The following is a 15,751-nucleotide window of genomic DNA, read 5'->3' on the forward strand; positions in this document are numbered from 1 at the left end:
GAAGATTTACTCCTATGTTTCCTTCTAAGAGTTGTATAATATTACCTCTTACATTATGTCTTTGATCCATTTTGAGTTAATTTATGTAAATTGTATGAGGCAAGGATCTAACTTCGTTCTTTTGCATGTAGTTACATAGTTTTCCCAGCACCATTTGTTGAAAAGACTATTCTTTCCCTACTGAATGGTCTTGGCACCCTTAAAAAAATCAGTTGACCATAGACATATGACTTTATTTCTGGACTCTCAGTTCTATCCCATTGATCTAGATGCTTATCCTTACACCATTATGACACTGTCTTGATTATCATTGCCTTGTAGTTAGTTTTGAAATTGAGAAGTACAAGTCCTCTTACTTTTTTCTTCTTTTCAAGATTGTTCTGGATATTCCAGGTCCCTTGAAATTCCATGTGAATTTTAAATCAAGTCATCAATTCCCACAAAAAGGTCAGTTGGGATTCTGAAGGGAATTGCATTGAATCTGTAGAACGATTTGGAGGAAAATTGCCATCTTAACAATGTTAATTTAAGATCCAGTCTATGAACATGAGATATATTCCTCTTTATTTAGATGTCCATTCATTTCAGCAATGTTTTGTAGTTTTCAGAGTATAAGTTTTGCACTTCCTTTGTTAAATTTATTCCTGAATATTTTATTCCTTTTGATGCTACTTTGAATGAATGTATTTATTTTTGACCCCTTTCTTTCCCTATGAAACATGATGAGGCTGTCTGAAGCCTCCTAGATACAGATATTAAGTGCTGAGAGAGATCAGGAATAAAATTGCTTAGTACGGCTTTTGTAGACAATGAACTCCTGACAACAGGGAAACAAAGCTGTGAAATAAACAGCTTCTTTAAACTCAAGATGGCTGGATTGAGAGACCAGAGTGCTAATCATTACTTCTGGGAACCACCTTAATGGTTAATTAACCACCTTAATTAAAAAGTCTCTTTCATATGGTTCATGATATGATAAAACCCCATTTCTGAATGGAATTAACCATATTGACAGGGGTGTAATAACACAAAGTTAACAAGGCAAGGAGGATGACCCCTGCCCTTGTGATTCAAGTCCATTAGGCGGAATACTCCATAGAAGGAAAATAAATATAGCCCACACAGGGACAGTTTGAAGAAACTGCCTAATACTGACAGCATGATGACAGAAATAAGGTGGAAAGCATAAATAAAATTGAAATTTGTAATTTTAGGTGAATGGGACTTGAAGGTGCTGAATAGAAGAGAGTACCAGTCCATGTCTTTTCTATGTACAAGAGGTATCTTGTGAACTAGATTAAGATACTGCCTATTTGTTCTCAGGATCAATGTGATAGTGAAATGTAAAGAAAAAGAAAAACTTTGTCAATGCCCTTAGCAACATGGGTCAGGCAAGGCTTTGAAAATTATTTGCTTTAGATGGACGTGTGCCTGTTTTGGTCTGTGGACGTTAGAAATATACAAAGGCATGGCAGTGAGCATAGTGATTTTCAATAAAACTTTCTTCCCCAGTATAATGGTAAGTGTGAATTTGTCACTGGGAAGACACTGGGTTCATGTCAGATAAATCTATTACAAAAGTGAGAAGGGATTTGTTTGGAGCCCACATATCTTTTCATAGTCATTTTATGTATTTCCCAAAACAACAAAATAGAGCTAACAAACTCTTCTCATTCAGTGGTCATGAAGTTAGTAAGACAGAGACTCTTAAATTATTTTTTGGCTCAAAATCGCACGGTATGTAAAATAAAATTTGTTCACCCTCTCACAGAGAGATGGCCCTGACACAAAGCTAACAACTGTAGAAACCATATCAGGGATTCACAAATACTGTTTGAGAACACAGACACAAGGCTGAGAACCCTCTACATTGAAGAGTCTCCTTTATGTTACAAGACCTAATTTTAACTAATAAGCTTAACCATTACTAAACTGTAATTAAGTACAAAGCTGCTGAAGAAATATCATCTTTGAAATATGGCTATGTGAGTCATTAACCTCAATTTTGTAAGTTAGGAGGCCAAAGTGCACCCATGCCTGAAGCTAAAATGCCAGTCAAACCAGTTCTTAGAGCGTCTCTTACCTTTTTCAGAGGGATCATGGGTGTGGGCTTCTCACGGTACACATTTGGGACACTAGAATTAAACATATGTAGGTCCTACACAGTGGAATGGAACCTTGTTCTTTTTCAACCAGAGGTTATTTCATTTACTTTTCAACCCCTACTCTAAGATCTCCACTGAGAAGAAGCCCTTGATTTGTGATATTCTCCCTTTCTTGTTGAAGAAGGTAGCATGCAAAAGGAGACAGATGCTAGACAACATAGGCTCTCTTAAGTCTTAATGATTATTCTGAATTCTGTGTTTTTACTGAGTGTTTACTACAATTTCCATGTAGAGGTGGCACTTTCCTTTTCAAAGTCAAAGATAGCTCATAAATAGCACTTAATTTAGGATGTTCTGTTGCTTCTGAAAGACTAACAGGTGTAGCAAAGGAAATATAAAAGATTAATAACATATATAAGGAAAAATGATGGATTAATTGACCATCTAGTTTATTGAGACTTTTAGATGGTGCCAAGAAAACAAAAGAGATGAAAGGATGCACTAAAGGAACATATTATTTAAAGAACACACACCAGTTCGATTCATAAATGGGGTTAGTTTCTACTACATTAGTTTACATCATTTAAAGTGATTTAATAACCGACTACCTGGGCTTGGAGGATTAAGATAAGACTTAAACAGTTCATTTCTTCAAAAATACACATGCTAGCAGGCAGAATGCATGATAAATATAGAAGTAGTTTCATATAAGACTTATAAACAAGAAATATGGAAGCACTAATATTATTGTTGCATTTTCTTAAACAATGTTATGGTAAAGACACCCTTAGCAGCACAGAAGGAGGGGAATGAAGGATGAACTTGAAGACTTTTCAAAGTAGGAGACGTGGGGAGGCAATCTTTAAGAATGCACACACACACACAAAAAAAGAATGCACAGGATTTCAGGAGGTGAAGGACCTGAGAGTGACAACATTGGAGAAGCTAATAATCAATTTTACAGTTGAGGAACTCTACCTTGGCTTTAAGGACAGCAAATCAGCCAATCAGAGACGAATGATCCCCAAAACTGAAACAAATGGAAAGAAAAGAGACATGAGTGAAGGAGGCTCGTGGACTTCCCGGCCTCTGCCTTCCTAGAAATAGAATCTTCGGTGGGCTGACAGTGCCCACGGTACTGAAACAGGAGCTGTCCACCACGCTGGGCCAGGTGCGGCCTTCGGCGCTGGAAGAGGAGCTGGGAACAGCACTCGCTGGGCTTCCGCAGACACTCCTGAGGGAGGTAAGGAAGAGCTCCCTGAAATAGCAAGTTTAGTTACTGGGTGTTACAGCAGCACGAGTCCCAAAAGCACGGAGAAGTGCATGCCAAGAAGACTTCTATCTTGGACTGTAGCCTATTGTTTGCAGTGTAGACCCTCCCTTGGTTTCAGTCTTCTACCAACTCAGTTCTATGCCCTCTACACACTCTAGATCTGTGATGTCCAATACTTTAGCCACTTGAGACATGTGACTATTGGGCACTTGGTCCTATTTGGGACGAGCTCTTACTGCAAAATATACACCACACTTTGAAGATTTTGTATGAAAAAAAAAACACGTGAAATATCACACTGTCAATTTTTAATATTGCTTACATGTTGAAATGATATTTTGGATATATTGGATTAAATAAAATACATCATTAAAATGAATTATGCTTGTCTCCTTTTACTTTTTAATATGACTACTAGAAAATTTTAAATTATGTCAGTGGCTCACATTTATTTCTATTGGAAATGTACTTCCTTACTTACATCCTCTGTTGCAGTTGCTGTAACTCTGGTTTTTGTTTCACTGTTCACCAGTGTGTTTCGGTTTTGGTTTTATTTTCCTTGTTTATAAGAAATTTCAGCGATTTAAAAGTAAAGAGAGAAGAACCCCTTCTAGAATCCTAAGCAGTATTTGGAAACCAGATCACAGGCTGATACTCCACAAAGCAAGATTCTGTGTAATGGCCAGTCCTGGCTCAGGATCTCTATTCCAGCCCCCAGAACCGAAGCTTCATTCTCCATGGGCTCCTACAGAAAGAAGTATCCAGAATGAGAGGAATTTCTGCTTATACTATCAACACTCTTCTCTAAGGTATCTTTTTGAACAAATTTTTATTTTTAAATTCTGTACATTGATGTCATGTGAGTCACTTTCCTCAGCTCTAAAGTTAGGAACTGTTTCCACAAAAGGGCCTTAACATTCCATTAGCTTTGACATTCCAGAATTCTATTAGTTTCTCAAAGCAACCCGTATGCTGAATGTGAGAGACAGCTTGATGAGAGATGATGAGTTTTACAAAGAAAGAAGTTCATCCTCTGGAAGCCCAGGTCTTAGTAGACAAAACCAAGTCATGTTCATCAGGCGGGCACTGCTCAGCAAAGAGGACTTGTAACAGCTCAGCATCGCTGACCCATGTGACTTTGCAACTCAACGCTTTTTATTGTACTTCATTCCTCTGAACAGACACATGAAAGAGGAAGGAATCTGGTATTTAATCAATGAATACGGAAAGCACTGTGTTTAAGAAAAATTATTAGATGCATTCTTGGATGAGATGCACCAAAGTATGACAACTGCGCCAATCTCCACAAGAGAGGTGAGGACAAGTTCCATTAAACTGTCAGGGTAGTGATAATCAAATTTTCCTAGGAATTCCTAGAAAGGCACTCAGCTGTGGTTAGCATTCCTTTAACACTTTAATACATTAACCCAAACATGTTAATCATACAATGGGATTTTGCATCTGAATTCTGTGCCCAGAATGAGTCAAAACTTCACCTCATTTTAAGTCCCTCTCTCTTTACCACTGTCCTGGACCCCAGGACAAGTCAGTCTGGCATAATGTCGTCAACCTTTTTGTTGGGTTACCCAAAAAATGGCTTAATTAATATCTTTAGTTATGTAGTGGTTTGCCTATTAATACCCAGTTTGGATTCGCAACCATAGCTATGAGTCTTGGCTTTCACTTGTATTTGATCCAAGATTTCGTGGAGTTTCCTTTTGTACGTGAACAAGGATGTACATGACTGCAGAAGAGCCCCAATAAGGGGAAAACGTTTCTGCCAAGTTTTTTCTTTAGAAAACGCTGCCTAGTAAGGAGTGTTTTGATTGCAGGAAGCAGCAAGGCATCACCAAAGCCTTGGCTCTTCTAGGGAAAATTACTTTAAAATAATAGTAGTAATTACTTAAAAATAATAATGGTTATAGAAAGACCCCACGCTGTTTGGGACGCAACCGGCGTGTTTCGTGGAGCCTTTCAGCGACAACCATAAAGAGCCAGGTTGGAGAACAATCCAGTTTCTCTCTGTAAGGCAACAGCATTCTTCCCCAACTGGCTATGCCTCAATAGGGAAAGGTGGCGTAGTCGGCAGGATTCGAACCTGCGCGGGGAAACCCCAATGGATTTCTAGTCCATCGCCTTAACCACTCGGCCACGACTACTTGACAAGCAAGTCCTTTCCTGGAAGTAGCTGTAGAGAACTTTGGCTCTCTTCAAAGTGTCACACTTTCTATCGGAAAATGTACTTGTATTAAGCAAAGTTTCTTACTCTTTGGCATCATTTAGACAAATATGCAGTTGTGGCAAGTAACGCCTCCTCCTCAGACTGGAAAGACTCCTTATTCGGATGCTCTGACGGAAGGAGGCTAAGGCTTTTGATTTTGTTTATCTTTGTCTCCTTTGATGTGCAGAAGCTTTTTAATTTGATACTCCCACTTGCTTATTTTTGCCTTTGTTGCTTTTACTTGTGGTGTCAAATCCAAAAAATCATCACCAAGACCTATGTCAAGATTGAAATGAATTAAAGACTTGAATGAAGAATCTAAAACCATAAAACCATTGGAATGGGAGAAATATTTGCAAATCATATATCTGATATGGGCTTAATATCCAAAATATATAAAGAACTCATACAACTGAAAGGCAAGAAAACAATCTAATTTTAAAATGGGTAGAAGGTCTGAATAGATCTTTGTCTTCCAAAGAAGACGTACATATGGCCAACAGGTACATGAAAAGATGCTCGATGTCATTAGTCATCAGACGAATGCAAATCAAAACCACAATGAGCTATCATCTCACACCTGTTAGGATGGCTATTATCGAGAAAACAAGAAATAACAAGTATTGGCAAGGATGGGGAGAAAAGGGACGTCTTGTGCACTGTCGATGGGAAAGTAAGTTGGTGCAGCCACTATGCAAACTGTATGGAAGTTACACAAAAAATTAAAACTACAACTACCATATGATCCAGCAATTTCACTTCTGGATATTTATCTGAAGAAATGAAAACACTAACTTGAAAATTATATCTGCACCCCCATGTTCATTGAAACACTGTTTACAACACAAGGTATAAAAACAACCTGTGTCCATCGACAGATGAAGGAATTAAAGAGGTTATAGTATATATGTATATATACACACATACACACACATATATAATGAAGTATTATTCAGCCATAAAAAAGAATAAGACCTTGCCATCTATGACAACATGGATGGACCTTGAGGGCATGATGCTAAGTGAAATAAGCCAGAGAGGAAAGACAAATACCAATCTAAAAAAAAAAAATAACAAGCTTATAGATACAGAGAACAGATGAGTGGTTGTCAGAGGTGAGGGCAGGGCCAGGGGAAGTGGGAGAAATGGAGGAAGGGGATCAAAAAGGTAAATAAATTTTTAAAAAATTAGGGATGCATGTACTACCATCAAACCTTTCTACAGAGGACAGGTACTAGAGAGCTTCCCGAGGACCCTGGCACTCCCTCCACCCATCTGTTTCTCAGGGGGTTTTGTGAGGAAAGTGTCCTTTGAGCCCTCTAGGGAGATAATAGAGGGAGGATGAGTGGGTGTCACATGTGATAAATCCATTGCAAGTTCCCTGCATCTTTTAGGATATTGGATATCTTTCTCTACCTTATACCGAAGAAGTCTTGGCTTCTTTATTTACTGTAGTTCCACTGATTTCAGGTTGCAGGCAACCTACCAAGCACACTGTTATAATAACTCCCAGCTATTCTAGCTAACACACTAAATTCAGAGTCTCCATTAAGTGTACCCATATCAATAAATTTGATCGAATTCTACACTGTGTTTCTTTTTTCCTGACCTAGCACTCCCACACACATTACTCTGGTTTCTTTTGATGTGAATTAGCATGATCTTGCAATTCTTTCAGTATGTAAAATAGCAATATATACTGATTCTCTGAGTCCTGTAGGCAGAGAGGAGTGGTAGAGGTGGGTCTTGAGAAAAATCAATATCCTCATGCAAGGTAACTGCTTCAGGTGAGATCTTTACCTGTTTTTAAAGCAAGGATAGGCTAGTGTTTGGGGATAGAGGATGGGCTGCTTCTGCTGGGAAGAAAAATATTTTTAGGAAGGAAGCATCATTGTACTTGAATTTATCCAAAGAGACAAAAATGTCCCCTTTCCCCCATTCTGTCCTTTTCTTTCTTTCTTTCTCTTTCTTTCTTTCTTTCTTTCTTTCTTTCTTTCTTTCTTTCTCTTTCCTTTGTTCGAAGGAGGAGGAGAAGGAGGGGGAGGAGGAGGAGGGGGAGGGGAGAAGGGGGAGGGGGAGAAGGGGGAGGAGGAGAGAAAAGAAAAGGGGGAGAGAGAGCTTTAGTATTTGTGGAGTGTCTTCCTTAAGCAAGGTACTTACTATGGTAAAACATAGTAAAGAATGCCTTACCTTCTTTTACATATAAAGAGACTGAGGTACAGAGCAGTTATATATTTCAAAAATTACAGTTAGACATTCACAGAGTAAGAATTCAGTTCCAGAGTGTCTCCTTTTCCTGACCTACCATGCTGATTCCACTGTGCTAATAGAAGCAGGAAGTGGCTCCCTGAGGACCCCACTGCCTACAGCAATTGTTGACTTTGTTAGGTTGTTTCTCCATTTTTTGAGTTCAAGTTTTGGAGGTGAATTAGTAGATGTTTTATTATGGAGTCCTACGTTTAAAAATGGTGTTGTGGACAACCTTATTAGGAACTGGTGCCAGCTGAGGTTCACTGTACCTATCAAATTTCCATGGCTTTATAAGTAAATGCACTCAGGGAAGGTGACAAAACGTGTACCTATAACAAAGGGTTTGAGGCCCCAGGGATATACATCTACCAGGAAGCAGTCTCTGATAATAGCATCCACGCAGGGCTTTGCACAAATTGTATCATTGGTAGAAATGAAAATATGGCCTTTTCACAAACTCCTGAGGAGTTAAGATTTCAAATTACAATCAGGCAGTTGATGTCTTCATAAAATGCAGTATCAGTTAGGCTGAAGTATTAGCAACCACAATAACATAGCAAAGAAAGAAAAGGTGTCGACAGGTGGTTTTCCCCCTTTATTTTAGCAATTTGCTTTTCCAGATTGCTCAATAACATCTGTTGGTAATTGAAAATTCAGTTAAAAAAAAGTAGATAGACGCAATGAGAATAAAAATTCCAGCTATTAAGCATAGAGTGAAAATATCCTTAATGTGCTTTACATGCTGAAATACTATGAATCAGTTAAAGTGTGAATGGATATTCAAGGGCTTCAATAATTAATAATTTGAGAAAACTGTTAATTTTATCTATATTTTATGTAATATTAATAATTAACAAAAATTGAATTAATTAATATAAGGAAATTAATATAATGAAAGTGTTCTTTAGCTAATAACAGTAGAAAGGACATCATACACTTTTATTCCCAGCAAACGTTTATAAATATTTTCATTAGAATATAATGAGGAATAATAAGGATATGATTGTATCTTAATTCTTTACTTCTAGAATATTTTAAAACAACTTTGAAAGCTATTTTCTGTTTTGGCTTTGAGTCTTTAAAGTTCTATTTGAAAATTCTTCCCATCTGGTTAAGATAATTTAAAAGCAGAATGTATACTTGGCCATTTTAAACTTTCACAAGGAAGAAAAACTCTAAAATTATGTATTATACCACGATAAATATTCATTTATTCACGTATATTAAAGTCTATAAAGAAAAGGTGAAATGTGAACCGGGGACTCCCAGCCAACCATCCCTAAAAGGAAAACTGGAAAGATAAGTAAATACATTTAACTAATTAGAAAGTAAAAGCTCTTAGGTTCCACCGAGATTTGAACTCGGATCGCTGGATTCAGAGTCCAGAGTGCTAACCATTACACCATGGAACCCCGCAGCAACGGGCAGCGATAGCGCTCCTCCCTGATACGCTATAGCTTCAGTTCTGCAATCAAGAAGCCCTCTGAAAAGCCGAACTTCGCATCCTTGTTTTCTCTATCCGCCTCCACAGCACACGTCCCTTTTCTTGCGCGCACAGGACTCCTAGTGCAAAACCCAAGAGCAAATCGGTTTCTAGGGATAGATACGGTAGGTCCTTGCTTTTTAGCGCCCCTCTGCCTTTTCTGCAGCTCGCAGGGCGGCTCTCCGCTGGGCCGCAGTCAGCCAGGCTGCCCAGACGCAGAGGCCGGCGGCTCCAACACGGCATCCGCCGAGCCGCGCTCCCCGCTTGCGTTGCTGGAGCAACGGCGGGGCTCGCTGCCTTCCGAGTCTGTGTCCCGAGTTCTCTTCTTCGAACGCAAGGAACGCTCTTGGAAGTTTAATTTCGTGACATATAAACTGTGGATGACTTCATCTGACGTGGTGTGCCAACCAGTCCTGGCCCTGTGGGGCGTTGCCCAGGCGGGAGAAAGCGGGATGCTAAGAGATGGCTTCTGCTTCTCGGAAAGCTTCCACCTCGTGGAGACCAAAGGGTAAAGCACGATAAAAAAGCGTGAATGTTTTCAAAGCAGGGTTTTGTAACTTGGTTCTAGCTGAGAAAGCTGTGATCTGCCTCTTTTAAGGGCAGCAAATATGAGACTCTCCCAAACTCCTCAGCAGGAAACTTTTCCTGATGTCAAGCAGTGGACGTGACTTGTCCAGGACGGTTCGTTGCCTCCGCAGCAGGGTAGGGAAACGACAGGAGACGGAAGCCTCCAGATTGCCAACCCGAAGGGTTGAGGAGAAAAGCAAACGTCTTTACTAAGAGTGAAAAATCGTAGCTGTGCGGATTTGGACCTTCTGAGCAAGAATCCTGGAGACAAATCGGCATTCAGCCAAGACAACCTGTGTTGCATAAAGATGTCTGGTATGTGGAAGGAAATACTTCCAGCGTGTAGAGGCCGCACCGTAACTGCTTCTCTGCCTCATGTAACATCACCTGGCAACAGCAGTTGTGTCTCCTCCATGACTCCAGACCCTACCAGACAGGCTTGCTGCCAGAATGTGATTCCCCCCAACGCCCACCCCCGGGTTCCGATTTCCCTGCATTAGAGACACCCAGATTTAAGTCCTCAGGAGGTTTCTGCTTCCAGGTTATCCCCTCCCACCACCAAATATAATGCATTTCTGAAAAGGTATTTATTCTAACTTCATAAATGATTTAGTTTGGTCAGCTAGAGATTTCTAGAGTGGAAATCATTTTATCTGAGAATTTGGTGAGCATGACTCCTTTGTCTTTTAGGTATCACTGTGGTGATGAAGTTAAATGCCATTCTTAAATAGACGCTCCGGTATATTCTTGGCCTTTTTCATTCATTGTGTGGAGCAATAAATAGGTGGATGTTTTAGGTTTGGGGATTTTTTTGCCTTTATAAATAATTGTCACCCCTTTATTTTCTCTGTTGTCTTTTCCTGGAACTCTTTCAATCAGATGTTGTTGGACTTCCTAGAATGACCTTTTAATTTTCTTATCTTCTGTCCTCACATTTTCCATCTTTCTTTTCTCTTCCTTTTTATGGGAAAACATTTCCAAATTTATCGTCCAACTCTTCTATTAAATTTTTTCCTATCATCACAGTTTTTAAAAATTTTCAAGAGTTCTTGTTCTCTTGATGCTCTTTCAAAAATAATAGCAACTATTATTGTCCCATAGGTGCAAAATGTTCTTTTAGTTCTGAAAAAATTAATAATACTTTTTTTTTCTTTCTGTTACTTACTGGTCTCTATTTCCATCACGTTCTCTTTCTTCCATTTTTTTTGCTTCAGTGCATATCTTTCCTCAGATTTCTGGTGACCCTTAGCAGTTCAGTCTTATTTAAGAAGTAGACCCAGAAACCTAATTGGTACTATAAGCCTATATACCAATAGATGTACCCATTCTAGAATGATTGTATATGACAGACCACCGCAATCAGGTTACCTGATATGTTCATATCTGTGGTTCAGTTTTTCCATGACAGTTTTCTCAGAGACTAATCCTTTAATCTTCTAAGTGTTTAGGATCAGAGGTTATGTGAAGTTAGCTTTCCATGCTTTCTGAAACAAATACAGAAAAGGAGCTGTGGGTCTCCCAGAGAGACTTTCATTCAATCCCCCAGTATTCAGTATGGCTCTTCACCTCCACCTTCAGCTGTGCTTAGTCTCTGTAAGTCAAGAGCATCTTGGAGCATTTTTGCCCTAAAATGAAAGTCTTGTCTTTGACCTCTGTGAGAGAGGGGCAATCCAGAGTAATAAGCCTAAGGTTACATTTTTTTTTTCAATTCCTATTAGCCTTTCCAAGGATCTGTAATATCCTTTACAGGTGTTAATAACTTTATAATTTTTAGCTTTCCACCTTGCAGACAGTAAGGTTTCAGCTTTAGTCACTCTATGAATTCAATTACTATTTATCCAATGCCTTTCTACCTCCCAAAATGTTGTTGGTAATTGTAGTATTCACCTAAATTCATGTTCCATCTTCCATAGTACAGGGTTGTCTATGGGAATAAGCTACCCAGTCAGCATCTGTATCTACCAAGACAACTTACATCTCAGTGTGACTGTGTGATTAGTAATAATAAATGGATTATGAATGCAAAAGTAACATGTTTCCCTTTAGACTTTTAAGAAGCATGGACTTTCACAAGGCTTAGGAGATAGCAGATCCTTAAGGTGGAAGAAGCTGGGTCCCTGAATCAGCACACGGGCAAAAATGTGTTCCCTTTTCTTTTCTGACTCAAAAATCTACAATGGACTCTTACACGAGTAAGGAATAAATCTCAACTGCCTCATGCTACTGCATTGTTTGGAAAGCAAACAATGCTTCTTACCATCTGTTATTTGCTCTCCTGCTCTTTTCATCACTGTGAGATCACACCTTTTTAAATTACATTTATTGTTAACTTACAAGCATCATAAGAAAACAAAGATAAAGTCCTGGGTTTCACCACCATAGCAAACAGTATTCCCTTTGGAAAATGACCACTTGAGCTCAATGTTTGATTACGGAGTAATACAAAAGTCTTGTATCTAGAGACTACATTTTTCTTGTCCCAGCAATAAAATCACTATTTCTGCTTCCTCACTTTTAAAACTTGAGTAATGATGTCTGCTTCACATCATAGAAAAACAAAGAGAAAAAAATAATAACCCTCAATCACACAACCCAGAAACTACACTAGCAACACTTTGGTTTATTTTCTCCCACCCCCCAAATTTTACATAATTGAGGTCATATAGCACATATATTTTTTATCCTACTCTTTTCATTTAACATTATATCTTGTGCTTCTCCCCTGAGCTATTCAAAACTTCTTACAGAATATTATTTTCAATGGCTTGGTAATATTCTTCCAGGTATATATATATATATACTCCAAGTTATATAATCATCCCCCTCCCCATTATTGAAAATGTTTAATTATTTTATTGTTATAACTAAAAGTATCATAATGTCTCTGCACATAAATGATTTCTTTTAGTTTGGATTACCTCCCTAGGAGAGTTTTGTTCAAAATGAGTTTACCATATGAAAGGAAGTAGCTATTTGCATGAGCCTTGCTGGTGGAATTTAGAAGTGCTAGAGTGGCAAGAAGGATCTTGTTCCAAGCATAAGGAGAGGGGAACAGTGTTAGCTTCCTAGGGCTGTCTTAACAAATTACCACAAAGTGGGTGGCTTAAAACAGCAGTAATTTATTCTTTCACAGTTCCAGAGGCCAGAAATCCAGATTCAAGGTGTCTGCAAGTTTGGTTCCAGAAGGTCTGCAGGAGACTCTGTTTCATGGCTCTCTCCTAGCTTCTGGTGGTTGCTGGAAACCCTTGTAGCTCCTTGGTTTGCAGCTGCATCATTCCACTCTCTGCCTCCCTTTCACACAATCTCCTGTCTCTGTGTGCCTGTTTTTCTGTATGTCTCAAATCTCCCTCTCCTTATAAGGACGCTGTCATTGGATTCAGGGCCCACCCTAATCCAGTATGACCTCATCTTAACTTGATTGCACTGGCAAGGACTACTTTCAAATAAAGTCATATTCACAGGTATCTCGAATTAGGATTTCAACATATCTTATTGGGTGACACAACTCAACCCACTACAGGAAAAACTGTCTCTTTGCCTGTCGTAAATGACAACAGATATGGGAGAGCTCTACGTATGAAAGAGTTTGAGGGCCTCAGCCATGAAAGGCATTCTCCCGTTTGTAACTGAAAGTCTGTCTGAATCTACTTGACGGTGTTTTGGGCAAAGTACTTCAATTCTCAGAACTCAGAGCTATAGCCCTAAATTCCCCATTTAAAAAAAAAAAGGAAAAAAGAATCCACTTCTACAGTGTTTCACTGAATCAAGTCTCTAAACCCAGAAACAATCCTATTACTACAGCTAGATTTAGTCTGGCATTCACAACCTTGTGTGTTAAGAGAGATAGAGAATGTCCTCAGGCTGCTTCTCCCTCGTAAGGCTCCTGGGCTATGGGCTTTCCTCTCTGGGGAAGGCGAAAAGGAGTGAGCTTTTCCTGAGGGGTTGGAGATCTTCCCAGCATCTTTTCCGTCAGTTCCTGGACCCTCCCCACCCCTCTCACCCCGCACCCGGCTCAAGTCCGGTTTCAAGTAGTTCTTTTAAGGCAGGGAAAGGTAAAAGCAGTTGAAAGCCATTGAAGATATTTCTGTTTTAGTGTTTAACGCTGAAAAGTAAACGCTACTGGCCCCACGATTTCGGATTTCCCCAGATTTCTTCCAGCCCGTTTCCAGTTCCATTGGCACTTGCAGGTCTGAGGCTACTAGGGCGACACTCAGTTCTAGGGCATAGAGAATTCGAATCCCTTTGTCTCAGAATGATTCTTTGAGTTCCATCTTCCTCCGCTGAATTTCAGTTTGCCGTGGATGACTTATTTCATCCAAGCGTGAGAAGCCCTGAATGGACATAGGAAATTCTTTGTTACCAGACCTAATAGTTATGTACCAAAATAGCTTTCACTATGTTTTGATTCACAGCGATTAAATAGCACGCTGCTCTCTATACCTTCAACACTGTTAACAAGAAACAACCTTCAGCAGGTAGTCGTGGCCGAGTGGTTAAGGCGATGGACTTGAAATCCATTGGGGTTTCCCCGCGCAGGTTCAAATCCTGCCGACTACGGTTTTGTCCGCACCTGACGAAGACTCCTTTGCATAGTTTCCTGCCACTATCAACCGAAACTGCTCTGTAGTCTCGTTCAGCCTGTGTCATTCGTCACCTATTTCCCTTGGGTCAAATAACCTGTCCTCCTGAAACACTGACAGTTTGAAATGGAGGAGTAAGTCTACTACGGTGTCAGCATGATATCAAATCCTGAATCGAGGAAGGCCGTTCCTTTTTCCTTATTTACAGGTCATGCCAACTTGGATTCACTCAACCTCCAAGTCAGATTCCATCCTCTCCTAGGGTGGAGGTGCTTTCACTGCTACTATCTGTTCTAGGGAACTCAAGATTTATAAAATCAGTATATATTCTAACAGCTACAATTTTTGAAGCCTTACTATGCCCCAGGCATTGAATTGGCATTACATGGATTATCTCACTTAATCACCAATAGAACCTTATCAGGTAGATAATATTAGCACCATTTTAAAGATGAAGAAACTGAGAATTGACTCGCCCAACACTGCACAATAAAATGGTATTTGAACCATCGACTTAAAAAAAATTTATTTGAGTATAGTTGATTTACAGTGTTGTGTTACTTTCTGCTGTACAGCAAAGTGAATCAGTTATACATACATATACCTATATCCACCCTTTTTAAGATTCTTTTCCCATAGGGGTTAACAGAGTATTGAGTAGAGTTCCTTGTGCTAAATAGTAGGTCCTTATTAAGTATCTACTTTATATATAGTAGTGTGTATATGTCAATCCCAATCTCCCAATATATCCCTCCCCTCCTTTCCCCCTGGTAACCATAAGTTTTTTTCTACATCCATGACTCTATTTCTATAGATTAAATAAGTTCACTTGTACCTTTTTTTAGATTCCACATATAAGTGATATCATTTGATATTTGTCTTTCTCTGTCTGACTTCCTTCACTTAGTATGATGATCTCTAGGTCCATCTATGTTGCTGCAAATGGTATTATTTCATTCTTTGTTATGGCTGAGTAATATTCCATTGTATATATGTACCACATCTTCTTTATCCATTCCTCTGTTGATGGACACTTAGGTTACTTCCACGTCTTGGCTATGGTAAACAGTGCTGCAATGAACATTGGGGTGCATGTTTCCTTTTGGATTATGGTTTCCTCTGATATATGCCCAGGAGTGGTATTGTTGGATCATATGGTAGTTCTACTTTTATTTTTTTAAGGAACCTCCATACTGTTCTCCATAGTGGCTGTACCAATTTACATTCCCACCAACAGTGTAGGAGGGTTCGTTTTACTCCACACCCTCTCCA

At 39.3% G+C, this 15,751-nt stretch overlaps 3 non-coding genes across 3 annotated transcripts; 1 reads left to right on the top strand and 2 right to left on the bottom strand.

Moving 5' to 3' along the window:
• Nucleotides 1-5,455: 5,455 nt before the first annotated feature.
• On the bottom strand, nt 5,456-5,537 carry TRNAS-AGA (transfer RNA serine (anticodon AGA)). Its single transcript has one exon. It is a non-coding gene; the product is annotated as a tRNA-Ser (tRNA).
• Nucleotides 5,538-9,189: 3,652 nt separating this feature from the next.
• Nucleotides 9,190-9,261, bottom strand: TRNAQ-CUG (transfer RNA glutamine (anticodon CUG)). Its single transcript has one exon. It is a non-coding gene; the product is annotated as a tRNA-Gln (tRNA).
• Nucleotides 9,262-14,374: 5,113 nt separating this feature from the next.
• Nucleotides 14,375-14,456, top strand: TRNAS-UGA (transfer RNA serine (anticodon UGA)). The gene has a single exon. It is a non-coding gene; the product is annotated as a tRNA-Ser (tRNA).
• The last annotated feature ends 1,295 nt before the right edge of the window (nt 14,457-15,751 follow it).

The sequence above is a fragment of the Globicephala melas genome, chromosome 11, assembly GCF_963455315.2.
Source record: "Globicephala melas chromosome 11, mGloMel1.2, whole genome shotgun sequence".
NCBI classification, from domain to species: domain Eukaryota; kingdom Metazoa; phylum Chordata; class Mammalia; order Artiodactyla; family Delphinidae; genus Globicephala; species Globicephala melas.